Source organism: Eschrichtius robustus, chromosome 13 (genome assembly GCF_028021215.1).
Source record: "Eschrichtius robustus isolate mEscRob2 chromosome 13, mEscRob2.pri, whole genome shotgun sequence".
Classification (NCBI taxonomy): domain Eukaryota; kingdom Metazoa; phylum Chordata; class Mammalia; order Artiodactyla; family Eschrichtiidae; genus Eschrichtius; species Eschrichtius robustus.
The window spans coordinates 23,234,019-23,247,639 of record NC_090836.1 but is presented as its reverse complement, the minus strand read 5'-3'; the positions used below and the strand labels follow the sequence as shown (position 1 = coordinate 23,247,639).

The window sequence follows — 13,621 nt, the reverse complement described above, 5'->3', positions numbered from 1 at the left end:
GTTACATGATCTTAATCTCAGGCTGAGTTGATAAACATAGGTTAGGAAGAAGCAAGGTGAATGCCATACTCTATGCTGTATTGTTGGGATCATACCTGGAGAAGCTTTCAATAGTCGGCAATGCCCTATAGACAGTATGAAGGGACAAAGTAAAATGTTCTCATAATTTGAAAATTAAGTCACCCTCTGGGACTAATAACAGCATGAAACAAATGAATTAGATAGTAATTCCAAGAAAATGTGTAATTGAAAATATTTGGGAACATCCCAATGCAATCAAAAGTGAGCAGGGTGTACTTTCTGGGAGGCAGGATTAGAATGTGAATTAAGAAAGCTGAAACCTTGTCAATTGCTTTTCTTCTGGCTACAGGAAAGACTGTGTTAATAGAAGAGTTACATTAATTAAGAGTTACATTAAGAGTTACATTAATCTAGGGGGGGAAAAGCAGGAGTTTAACAAGCAAGGTTTTGCCTGCATTCCCCTAACATTGTCTGAGGTGGAGATGGTTGACCATATCCGGAGCAGTGCTGGGCAGGTGCATCCTTATAAAAAAGAGGCTGCATCAGCTATCCTGGCTTAGTGACACTCCTCATGAGGATGACCCATTTTGATTAGAATGACCACTTCCTATGTAGATTGTTCTACTGAGGTGACAGTGCGCTTACCAAATGATGCAAGTTTCCGTTCTACTCACAGTGATATTAACAAATTCATTAGTTGACATTTTTGTTTCTATGTCAGTCTCCTGGTCACTTGCTAAATGTAAGTAAATTCCACAATCCTGAGTATTTCTGGACACACACACACACACGCACACGCACACACAAATTCACATCTATGTACCTGGAAAAGTGAGATCTATATCTTAAATATGACAATACATATCCAGATACTACACACCTGTGAAGTTCTGCTTCTCTTTATGATAACTGTAATTTACCTAAAACTGAACCATACATTTTAAGAGAGAAAACTAATGAAATATAACACATATGGAGGAGAGTGGCCAGGAAGGTAAAAAGTCTGGAATCCATGATATTTGAACAAATTAAATGAGCATGCTTAGCCTGAAACACAGAAGACGTAAGACAGCTGTCCTCAAACATCACTCTTACAGTGATACAAAATTATCTCTAATTCTGTGATGACAACCAGTTGAAAGCTGCATAAGGAAGAACTTTCCAATTTACACTGTTCCGTGCCTGGCACACAGAAAAAGCTCAGTAAGTTTTGGCACACGGTAAATGTTCACAATGTTAGCTATGATTGGGTTTTAAGATATAAAAAGTGTCATGAGAGAGATATGCCCAAGATGCTGTGGGAAAGCAAAGGAGGAGCACCTAACCCTGAACAAGAGGTGAGAGGTCAAGGCAGGCATGCCTGAAAGTGGAGATGCCTAAGCAGAGTACTAAAGAAAGCACAGGAGTTACGCAGAAGAGTATGGGAGAGGGCATTCCAGAAAGTAGCATGTAAGACCCAAGGTCAGAGAAAGCTAGAGGTTCAGTACAGCTGCAGAGGTGAGTAGAGGGAGTAATGAAAGATAAGGCTAGAAGAGCAAAAGGGCAACACTTCTTAAAGGGACTCGGGCTCGCATGCCATGTTAAGGAATCTGGAGGAGGCGATGGGGAATCATTGGAAATTTTAACTGTAGGAGTTATATAAGCAGATTTACATTTTATGAGAACCCATTTGGCAGCCACATAGAAAACGGAAGACAGCAAGACGGGGGTAGCAGAGAGATGGCTATGTTAGTAATCTGGAGTCCACGTGAAGATACTGACACTGAAAAAGGGCCGAGATGGATACAATTCAAGAGGTAGTAAGGAGGACTTAATAAATAACTGGATGTGAGGGATAAACAAGAAGAGGAGTCAAGGATGATTTCCAGGTTTATGGCTGGGGCAACCAAAGAGAGAATAACATCAGGCATTGGAGGAGGTAAGAAGCATGAGAAAGATTCTGGGAAAGGAGAAGATAACATTGACTCTTGCGGAAAACACCCAGGTGGTGGGATCTAGGAAAGAGATGGACCATGGAGTCTCAAGCTCAGAAAAGGGTCTGATTTGGAAGTCATCATCACAGAGTTGTCACTGAGGAAGATATCGGAGCATATGAGATCATCCAGACCCCAGAGTGTGTGGCGTGAGAAGAGGATTGGAGACAGAAGGCTGGAGAACACCAACCACTGAAGAGAATGAAAGTCAGCGATCTTGTGATCTGTTAAGTTTCTTATCTTTAGGTGAGGAACTGAAATCTTTAGGCAAAGACTAAACACCCACTTACCAGGGATTAGAGGGAATTCACAGTAGAGAATTGGACTATTTGACCTCTACAGCATCTTTCAACTCTGAAAATGAGTCAAAGACTTTAATTCAATCCAGTATTTCTTACAATCTGAGAAAACTTTTTATCACTGTTACAGAAAAACTAAAATCATACCTATTTTTATTCTTTGGCTCTGTTTGTCCAATGATGAAAAAACATTTTGAAGAACAAGTTTCTTATTTGATAGTGTTTTCATAAAGGGAAGGAGGACCTGGTTGACCTAGAAAGGAGAACACAGGCTCTAGAGCTAATTTCTTATCCTACTTTCCCCTCTATGCGTCCAGTTATATGGCTGGTATCAGGATGCAGTTTTACCCAAACACATGTGCCTACTTATTCTTCCTTTCCCTTTCTGCCACCTTGTACCTGACTGGGACTATACATAATCTATGGTTTTAAGTCTTAACATTTCAGACAGGTAGCTATAACTTTCGCAGATATTTAAAGTGTGTTGGTTTCTGTTTCCATTTCTGCTCAATTCTAAAAACAGAGAGACACAGGTACATAAACAAGTTTTTAAACTTAAATCCAGAAATGTTTGATGAAAACAAACTGTCATTTTTGGCACAATACACCCAGGGTATTTTTAGACAGGACTACTTGCGGCTCAACTTAACCTTAAAATATGGCACTGGCCCCACCAAGTGGCACCTGGAACGGGTGTTAGAGGTGCTTGACCTCTTTCAACCATATGCACCTTTTCTCCTGCCCCCGGCCGATGCCTCTCCCGCCCCTTGGCAAGCCTTCGTTTTCTTCCCCTGTCCTGCTTTTCGCTTTCCTCCTGGTAGTGGCCATAGATTTTATTACCACTAATGGCACTAAAGCTAACACAGCTGTCAACACCGCCGCCCCCCCCCCCCGCCAGAAACGCAACTGATATACACCTAACTGGGGTCTACAATGAACTTTTCGGTTGTCCTTAGAAAACAATTTAACTATATTCTGTGTCAGTGGCCCAACTCACAGGACAGAAAAAACAAATGGCTGCAGAAAGTAAACCTTTGTGAAAAGAAACCTTGAGTGCTTTTTAGCTCTGGCAGTCTAACGTCGAGGCTCAGAATCATGACTTGCAGATGCAGGTTTCTAAATGACCAAAAAAGGTGGAAGCAGGGCAAACTAGAGACAATGGCTGATACCATTTGAAGTTCAGAGTCATACTAAGTAATTACAATACAATAAGCGCTAGCATAGAGAAGATAAAAAAAAAAAGGGCTATATCCAGAATAAAAGGACTTTAGCACTAGATATTACAATTCTGGGAAACTTTTAGGGTGCCATAAAACTTGACGGGAAAGGTAAATAATTATGTTCCTACCACAATCCCCTCCCTCAAGTCAAGTGCTCCTGAAGCCATGCTCTGATGCTGCATTCTCCTTATACGTCAACCCTACTTGCTCCGGGCACTTATCAAAGAAAAAGGTTTTAGTGGATTTCTTCTCCTCTATCTCTCTGGCTAATGGTGTCATTACCTTTTCTATTTAATTTCACAAAATGGATGCAAGAGACATTTATCCCTGGCAGCAGACTTGCAGGCTGAGTGCGAAACACAGCAGAGGTGCTTCCACAAGGCTGTAAGAAGCAACAGAAACACTTCCTTACAAAAGCTCAGAGTGCTAAAGCTGAATAAGATAAATATGGAAAAACACGGCAAAAATAAAGTTATTTTATTAGGACAAGTTCGTTTATCTTATCCAGCCTCTTGCCCCAACACTAAAATAATCCCTCAACAGCCTCTTCCATTCTATGCTATAATGTTTTCCTGCTGCTTTTTGGCCTGAAAAACTCCTACTCACCCTTCAAGTCTAAGCTCAAACACTACCACCTCCCTGGAAACCTTCTTTGATTCTCCCAAATAGGTGCTCCCTTTCCTTAGGTGCTCCCCTGAGTGCTCCTTCATTACAGCAGCTACATGACATTGCAATTATTTCTAAACCTCTAAGCAGCCCTGCAGGTGCCTGCCTGCTTTCTGAGTGCGCACCATGTCTTTTCATCACTGCATTTCCTGGTACTCGACACGTACCTCATAGGTAATTCACAGAGTCAAAGAACTCCCTAGGTCTCAACGTGAAGGGGCATCACTCATCCATCCAAGTCTCTCCTTTCCAATCCCACATGGTTTAGAACTTCATTATCTATCTCCTAGATTATTTAAATTAGTCTCTTCAATGGTCTTCCCATTTCCGGTCCCTCTTCCCTTGAATCCGTTCTGTATACTCTTGCCTCTAACATTACTAAAGTATTGATAATACTTTAATTAAATATACCAGGTTGAGCAGTTGATGCTGCAGAGAATGAAAAGCTGAAAAACACCTGTTCCCTAAACTGAATGGGCTCAAGTCCAATAGGGCAGAGAAGTAAATAATTAACATATCATTTATCAGGTGTTATAGAGATGTTATCAACTCATGCTAATCCCTCTGCCTAGCATGTCCTTCACTCATAAATGGTCAATTCCTATTTCACTTTATATAAGAAGCCTTCCTAATCTCTCCAGCCAGAAGCAATCTCTCCTTCCTCTGCTCCCACAGTGCCCTGTTACTTGCTTATCACTTTCTGCTTGAATTACAGTTATTTGTACCCATACATTTTGTCTCTTACTGGATTGAACCTTTCTAAATAGAAGGGCAATACATTTTACTTGTCTCTATTTTGCCATGGTACCTAACACAGTGCCCAGAAAATAGCTGATAAATGTTGAACTGTGATGATTAACCTCACTAAATTATTATGAGTCTGTGATTCCTTTAGGATTTGCCAGTACTAAGACTATCAGTGGGTCAAATACATACAGTTCAAAACTGAAATTTTTCCACTCTAGCCACAAAAAGAGAAAGTCTATTCTGTTTGGCGAGGTAATAGTGGACATATGGAGAATATTCTCAACCAGATTTGAAAGATGTGTCCAAATGAAATGGATCTCTATTGTAAAAAGACAACAAAAGGCAACTCCCTAGTCTTAAAAACCAGACAACTAGCCCCTGCTGACAAACATAGAAAAATTAAGAAGGACAAACATGGTGTAGTATTTCCATAATGGGGGCAAGTCAATGGACAAACGCTCAGCTAAGTAAAACTGTCCACAGCTCAATAAAAACTAAATTTAATAAAACAAGACACTGGCACAAGATAATATTTCAAAAATGGTTCATTAAATAAGCTCTCTGATCTCTCAAATAACACAACTTTCCAGAGGTGAATACTTGCAGCTTATCCATTCTTTAAAATTTATAACCAATTTCCTACAACAGTGCTACTGTAAGATACCTCATCAAGCCCTTGTAAGGATCCCCAATTCTTCAATTTTACTTTTTTTTTTAAGCTAACATTTTATTGTATTATATTGTATTGTATTTTTTGGCTGCCTTGGGTTTCGTTGCTGCACACGGGCTTTCTCTAGTTGTGGTGAGTGGGGTCTACTCTTCATTGCGGTGCGCGGGCCTCATTGTGGTGGCTTCTCTTTGCAGTGGCTTCTCTTTTCAGTGGCTTCTCTTGTTGCGGAGCACAGGCTCTAGGCACACGGGCCTCAGTAGCTGCAGCCTGCGGGCTCCAGTAGCTGTGGCTTGCGGGCTCTAGAGCGCAGGCTCAGTAGTTGTGGCGCACGGGCTTAGTTGCTCCGCAGCATGTGGGATCTTCCCGGACCAGGGCTTGAACCCCTGTGCCCTGCATTGGCAGGCGGATTCTTAACCACTGCGCCACCAGGGAAGTCCTAATTTCACTTTTGAAAAAATATCTGTCCTCCACCCACCCCTTTCCTTCATCATAATTATTCTAGCTAAACCCAACAGTTGTGTGCAGGATGAGGTAGACAGCAATTTAACTATCATTCACCTGAATCACAAGAATTGAGAACTTAAAACATTTTATGATTTAAAATGCAGAACTAAAGCTCCAACTTCTCAATTTTGACCAAAAAAAGAAGTTCAAAGCTCAAAACTATAAGACCTTTTAAGAAAACGCTGAGCTACAATGATATATATCTGCTCCCATTTGGCTTGAATGAAGTCAGAACACTTGATCATATCATTTATTTCAACATTAAAACTGCTTAGGGCAAGAACTGTCTCACCAACTAACTTTATAGAAGCCTTAGCAAACTACCTGTAGCAGCTTTTAATCTAAAGACCCGAATTTAAGTTTGTTTTGAGGATTAAGCGAGAAAATGTGTAAAAATGCTTTATAAAACTCTAAAGAACAATACAAATGTAAGGTGTTACTAGTATTATACTTACAATAAGCTCTCTCCAAGAACAAATCCCCCTCTATAGGAAATCAGAATAGAGCTGAAATATTTCTGCATACTTTTCACAAGAGAATTTATGCTCTACATCAAAAATGTAAATAACTCCTAAAAAAGGAGGGAGGACAGGGAAGAAAGAAAATTCAGGTGGGACTAGAAGGAGGTAAATTAAATAGCAAAGGAGAAGTTTTTGTAATAAAAAAAAGCAATATAAGAGAAAGCAAACCTGGATCTTAGGAATCAGTTTCTAACTCTACCACTCATCTACTCATCTACTCATGAGGCCCTGGTCCCTTCACCCCACTAGGCTCCAGTTTCCTTGTTTGTAAATAGAGATAATAACTCAGAGGGTTGCTGTGGGGATTAAATGGGATAATATTTTTTTTGATAATATTTATATAGAGTATTTAGCACTATATCTGGTGCATAGTAAGTGTTAAGTAAATGATTACTGCTGTTGATAAAATTATTACTAGACCTGCAACCTAACTGGTGACATTCAGAAAGAAAAAGGAGCCAAGAACGTGTCAGTGGGGAAGATGATATACAGAGAGCTAGGTCTACATACCACTGTTAGGAGACAGAGTTTGAGAAATACAGATTACACAGAGCATTTTTCATATTAAATGCACAAGTTACTTCCTGTGCCTCCAGGACGGCAGAAGAATCTAGAGAAGCGTAGCCAAAATCTCCGAGTCATAAAGGCTGAAGAGCGATGACTGTACAGAAGAACAAGACCAAGAAGAAACAAAGGTGCTTATTGATGTGTACAGAGGCGTCTCCGATTCCGAACTTTCGATTTTCTAAATATTCATAGACAGAATGAAAGCGAAGCTCCATAGCAAAGACACAGCAACTCTGCTTTTGCCCAAAACAGACGGTATTAACATCATGCAGAGTCATTTAAGTTTCTGCCACCTTGTTCTTTATTCTGGGGAAGTGGTTGTATCTGTGGTTGATTTTGAGGTGTTAACCATTATTAACTCCATCATATTTGGTAATTGCAAAAGCAGTAAAAGTGCCCCAAAATTAGGAAGAAGAGGAACAGAATCCCCTCCTGAGGCAGATGTAGAGACAGCAAATAACTGTAAAAGGTGAAAGAGCAATGGATGCTGCCTTTGCACATGGGCTCAGTGACTTACACGCCCGTGGAATCAATAAGAATCAGCAAAAGACAAGGAAAACAGGAAACCTTCCGTATGTGTGCCCAGAGAATCAGCACCAATCTGGGTTGTCAGCTGGTCTGATGTTAATTCAGGGGAAGACAAGGAGCTTGTTTAAGAATTTAAAAGTTGAGCACAGTACAAGTACTACTATCATAAGCCACAGACAAATTGCCAAAGTTCGAGGCCTTTCTGAATTTACACAACATCAACCTGAATGGTCGGCTCACTATCTGACCTGTAACTGCTAAGGTCTTAGGGAGGCTACCTGTCTCAGTGGACTTTCAATGGAGACAAAACTAGCTTATGGGAAAAGATGCCCCCAAAATTTCTATCAGCAAGGAGGTGAGAGTATGTCTGGTTTCTCTTTGAGTTTGCCCAACTCACACTCCTTTTTACTGAGAATAACCTTTCAAAACAAAACCCGTACTTAAAGGGACATGGAACTTTTTACAACAAAGCATAGTGGACTTAAAAGCATCTCCCTGAAATTATGGGCTGAAGATCCTGAAAATTTTATCAATCAGGGGGTGGTAAATGGAAATAATATGCCAGCACTGCTAATTCAAGCTGTGTGGAAAAAATTTCTTAAATTTGTTTTGCCATTTTTGTCTTATTGTAATAATATAAATACATGGGCTTTAAATCCTGGCTATTGTTCTGCCACTTTTCCCGTTAGGTTTTACGGTCATCAGGGTGTTCTACAATCTACCACACTCACACAAGGAGAGAACACTTATATTCATTCACAGAGACTGTGCCTCTGGAGCTCTACTTAAAACTATGAGTATGGTCGATCAGTGCACTGACAAAGGTCTCCATCTTGCTAGACAGGTAAGGACAGGTAAGTACCCCTATCACTGCCTAGACATACTTTTTTCCCTAACCTTTAAACCCAATTGAGTTTATTGTGATTTCAATACCTAGATAACCGATCACAAATGCGAACCATTCCTAAAACTTCATAATTAAAATCAGTTGGACCATTCATTCAACAAAGAAGCATTTACTGTGTAGGCCTATACTGGGCCCAGTGCAATTCTATAACACCTTTTATTTCACAGTCCCAGAGAGCTTTCAAAGTTGCCCTAACATAAAGTATCAGTGATTGAACTTCTCTCATTTTAAGCATGTACAACACTCTATTCAAAACACTGCTTCAGGCATCATAAATTTAGCTGTTTGTGGAAATAAAAACTGAAAGGGCTGAGAATGACAGTCAATCATTAACTAAATTCCAACTTCACAATTCAATCCAAAAAATACCCAGTGCCAAGCGGTTTAAAAAAATTACAAGCCAAATATACAATGATTCAAACATTCCACTAGGCAAAGGAGCTAATATAGTTATAACTTCTCACTTCTAAATCCTTATGGGTATTGCTTCTAGGTAATAAGTCAAATTTCTCAAAAGTCCCACTCAATGATTACATTTAATCTGCACCAAGAGCAACTTCCAAAAAGAGATTAAATATCTAACATGCCAAAAATAAGTTATTTACCTGGGTTTTTGCTATCTTGGAGCTCTTTCTAGAAAATAGATCCCTAAATTTAGGTGCCAGAGGAATGTATTTTTCCAAATCAAGTCTTTGAAACTACAGACCTGAGAAAGGCCATCAAAAGCGGGAGATAAAATAAGGAGAGTGGTTAAGCACAGGGATGCAAGTATAAGCCAGAATGCCTGGGTTGGAATCCTTGTTTTACCATTTTCTAGGTACCTCAGTTACCCTGTCTGCAAAATGGGAATAAAAACACCTACTCCATACAGTTGCTGTAAGGATTAAACCCAGGTAGATCAGTACTGTAAGGGTTTAGCGGCAAGCAGCATTATATAAAGTGTTTGCTTATGATGACTATCATATGACTAGCTCATCCAAATCATCTACACAAATGCCTTTCCCTACTGAAAGCCTTCCTTAATTGGTCTAGTAGAATTTAACCCCTCCCTCCTTGGCTTCTCCACAAAATGCACTGTGTACTATAGTTATATGGGTATATTTCCCTCCCATGAGGTTGGAGACAGAGACCACAGTTCATCTGAGTGTACAGGACAGCAAATACTGTTCATTGTTGCCCTTCAGTTTCCTCTCTCTAAAGGTTCTGAACAACAATACCCTGTCAATTAGCAAACCTTTACCTGGAGAAAGGAGCTTTATGTAATCAGCACACTTAAGTACTGGGCATACCTTGCTAAATGTTCTCTTAAGCCTTAAACAAACATTTGAGGGGTTGGAGTGGGGGGAAAGAAGGATTCACTTAATATTTTTTTAACTAATGACCAAGGTTATCTTTTTAAATTAATTTTTAAAAATTTCCTATGCTTTAAAAGCTTATTCTCATTTTTTCATTCAAAAAGTCTATGGTGCTTTTAATATAAAAACACAGTAGCATAATTTCTGCATATGTCAAGTCTACTTAATCATAACTTGACCATCTGCTGATTTTAACATTACTTTGAGATGCCAATCTTTCTGGCTTTGATTTGTGCCCTTTGATTTGTGCCCTCTTTTCTCTCTCAAAAAAGTGCCACACACATGGAAAAAAGCTTCCAACTTATCCCAGATCACTGGGAAAACACTTTCTAAAGTGTTACCCTACTTCACTAACATAATGATGTTGCCCTTACTTTGAGAGGACAGAACTTTTCTGAAAACAAATGGCTGAATTGAGTCCATTGCTCTGTTACCGCTTTCTACAAAGTACAATTCTTCCTTTGTTTTTATAGAGTCTTACCTACTGAAATTAATTTTTTTCTGGCATAAAAACTGCTGAGGACACCTTCCTAGTTGCACAAATATTCCTGGCCTCTACTCTTTGATTTATTTTAAAACAAACTCAAAAACAAAAGGCTAAAGAAGAATTGCACTCACTTAATGTGGTTTTTCTAAGTCTAATTTTTTCATTCCCCAGTGGCACGGCCTTTCAAAGGATTACACAAACTACACCCAATTTGTTTCTCATTCTAAACATAACCCAACCAAATGGGGAATGTTATCAGCCATCTTAACAAGGAGAACACCACAAAGCTAAAACCAAACCAAAGATCAAACCAAAAAAAAATATCTTTACCCATTGTACCTCCTTTGAGATCAGGACTTCTTTACATAAAGGTACTTTGACATACTTATGCAATGAACAAATGTCATCATAATTTAACATCCTATTTTGGACCAATTTCTCTCCCCTCAAATAGTCACAAGAATGGCCAGTTCACATACAATACCTCTCAGCTACTGGCTAGAGAGTATAATAAACTTAATTGTTTTATATATCCTGAGGCATACAAAGAAAGGCCAAACAAACACAAAGAGGTTTCCAGTATCTTATATACATTTATGATTGAGACAAAGAACTTTCAAAAACCTGCCCTCAGTAAGCAAAGCTGGGCTTAAACCACAATAAACCCTGCCTTTAAGTAGGGAGACCTGACAAGTTTAAGCCCCCAACCCACTCACATCCCCCAAAAGACTAAGTCTCACTCCCTTCTTACAGCTAGGAGGCATAATTAAAACACTTAAAGTTGTTTCCTCAGAATTTAGTAGTAATAAAGCTAATACTCAGGCCACCTTCTCCGAGCAATCGGCTTCTATCAAAACTTATCACAAGTTGCATGAAATAGACAGCAGCGTTGGTTTTGCATTTTATCAAGTGAAGAACAACAGCATGACACTTTTTGGAGAAGCCACTACTCCCAGCACCACCAGCTCTCCCCGCCCCCCTCCCCATTTCTTTTTTTTTTTTTTTTTTATGTCTTTCCTCCAAATTTACAATCTGAAAAGCGGTCCCACGAAACAAAAGTAGTATCTGTATACGGGAGTCCACTGGTTTTGAAAATAAAGTTTGTTCTTTTGCTATCAACCTGACAACTTTTTAAAGGTGAAAGGTCTCCTCCTCAATCGGGCACAACCTTCCCTATTCCCATACCAAACAACCACTCATTTGCCCCCGATAGTAAATGTGGAAAAATGGGAGTGGGAGAAAATGATGTTGAAAAGAAGGGTCTAGGGTTCCAGTGGTAGGGACGGATTTTGAGACCGGTTTTGAACACTCCGTGTCTTCTGGGAGCTGGGCAGCTTTACTGTGTCTGAGAAATGTTTAGCAATCTGACGCATCAGTTTTTAGGAATGGTACACAAACAGCCCCCACAATCTAAGAGCCATGTCCAGAATACTTCCCCTCGGTGGCATCGGCTGAGGGCAAGGGACGGGAGAGCGGGGGATACAGGAGAGGATCCGCGACATTTGTTATTGTTTATGAAGCCCAGGCAGGGACCGGGAGCGTGGTGCTCGGGGGCCGAGGAGTGGAAGGCGAAAGGAGCCGGGAAGGACAAAGATGCCTCCCGGGGCTCCAGGCCACCTCTCCGGGCACCCGGTGTCAGTACCACCCCGGGAAACAAGAGGGCCAAGGCCGTCGCCGGAGCTTCACCGGAGACATTTCCAGCCCCGAAATTAGCCCGGCTTTCCCTGGACACTCAAAGACACCTAAGATTGTCTCCCGCTCCCGCTCTCAGAGTTGGGGCCGGCGCGGCGAGCCGAGCGCACCAGCCCCCTCCGCCGCGGAGCGCCGCATCCGCGCACTCACCTGCCTCCGGTCGCTCCCGCGGCCGGCTCAGCCTCCGCACGGGCCGCAACCGACCCGGCGCCAGTCCGCTGCCTTCTGCCCGCTCCGCCCTCGCCCCGCCCCCGGGAGGTGGGACCCGCCGCCGCGCCGGAATCTCGGGGCGGCCTCCCTGAACTCTCGCGAGGCCTCCCAGCTCCGCTTCTAGGTGGCTGGGCTGGTCTGACTCGGCCCTGACGTCATACGCACCACAGCCGGAAGTAGCCTTCTGTCGTCAACGCAGCCAGCCCACCTACCGCCCCACCCACCTGCACCTAGTGAATTCGTGACTGACCCTGGAGGCGTTGTTTGAAGAGTCACCGTTTCCCTCCCTCATCAGCCTCACCTCACTTCCCTCTTTGCTCAAAGCTAGTTCATGCCACTCTTGAGAGTGGCCCAGTGTGGTGCCACATTAGTCACGTGTCCTAAATGTCGCCAGAGTTTTTCTTGATGCTTCACAATGCAATGTGAATGTTAGAGGAGGAAAGGGGCTTGGAGATCATTTCAATTATTTTTTTGGAACATAACTGTAGAGCAGAGTAGGAAAATGTGATCAACAAAAATGGATAGACTGACCTAGTTGCCTATGTAGTAGCTGTGGAGTCTAGAAGCCACCCAGCTTCCTTGATCCTTTTCTTTTCATCATGACTCAACTGTAGAGACTTGAGAGGGATTCACATTTGGAAAAGCTACTAAAAAAACTGCGGCATTCATGAAAAACTTGCTTGGGTTATCTTGGAAAATCTAAAATAACTGACAATACTGGGCTGCTTATTTAGGATCAGAGAACTATGAGGAAAATCACCTGCCTGTAGCATGACTCAGAAAGGATGGCTTTGGGAAAATGATGCGTTTGAGTTTTTATTGGGCAAGCCAAACAAGAGAATCGTTCCCAATTATTGTTGACAAATTATCTTCTATCTAAATAGTGGAGATTTTATAAAATACCATTTACTTTTAGTCTGTTAAGACAGTATACAAAGCTAGTACTGTGCTTGCAGAAAATATAATTCAGAGATGCCAATCATTATCTTTAAGTTTCACTAAGAGCAGGTGACACGTACAAAAGACTTAGGGAAGAATCTTAACATCACTTCTATTTTTTTTTACACTCTGTGCTTTTTCATACATAGCTTGATAGCAGAAAAAGCACTATGTAGTCTGGTAATTAGTGTATTCTTGGGGAAATCAGTTCATTCTATATCATATGGTCGTTTTGAGGCTCAAATGACAATTGCCATATGCGAGCATAAGAGGTTTAATTGTGATCAAACATGCTTGACAGAGGCCTGTACACCT

General features: G+C 41.1%; 1 protein-coding gene across 1 annotated transcript in view; it reads right to left on the bottom strand.

Annotated features, from left to right (window-relative positions):
- Positions 1 to 12,384, bottom strand: part of STK38L (serine/threonine kinase 38 like) — a 78,967-nt gene extending 66,583 nt beyond the window's left edge. Inside the window, exon 1 of the mRNA XM_068560815.1 lies at positions 12,308 to 12,384. The gene's annotated coding sequence lies outside the window, so the exon portion shown is untranslated. The remainder of the gene's footprint in view (positions 1 to 12,307) is intronic.
- Between the last annotated feature and the right edge of the window lie 1,237 nt (positions 12,385 to 13,621).